Here is a 574-nt window from a genome sequence, read left to right as displayed (position 1 = left end):
TTGTTTGCAAAGCATGATTGCTTGTGGCACTTGAAGTCGTCCAGGAGTAAGAAGGTCGATTCTTTTCCGGCTGCGAACGGAGCCCAAACATCTTCGGCCCAATGTTTCGTTTGTTCGTCCATAAACGCTTTCTTCTGGCAACGAGCAAACACACCATTGGGAAGAACGCCTTGGAGCTGTGCATGGATCCTTGCGCCGGGGGCTCCCTTGAACACAACAAATGGAGGCACCTTTTTATACTGTAGTTACTTCGAAGTACTGATTTCCCCCGACTATTAAACGGTCGACTTGAAACAAGTTTCAAAGGAAACAAAAATATACCAGGTACAAATTATGACAACTGGATGGCAGCAACGTGTTAGCCGAAATTCGACAGTTCAGTGCCGAGAGTGCCTGTTCGATCCAGCAGTTTACCACAGTTTCCTATAGTTTCCTGTGACGGACTTTGTTGTCGGCGCGGAGGTTTAGCGTAGCGTTTCGTTTAAGTACATTCCCAATTGTAGCTTTTGTTGGGGTTGAAGCAAGGTTGAACTTTTCGGCACCCCATGCGGCCAACTGGGAGTACGTATAGGTT

This window comes from Aphanomyces invadans (genome assembly GCF_000520115.1).
Source record: "Aphanomyces invadans strain NJM9701 unplaced genomic scaffold supercont1.2, whole genome shotgun sequence".
NCBI classification, from domain to species: Eukaryota; Oomycota; class Saprolegniomycetes; order Saprolegniales; family Verrucalvaceae; genus Aphanomyces; species Aphanomyces invadans.
Note: the sequence above shows the minus strand (reverse complement) of the source record.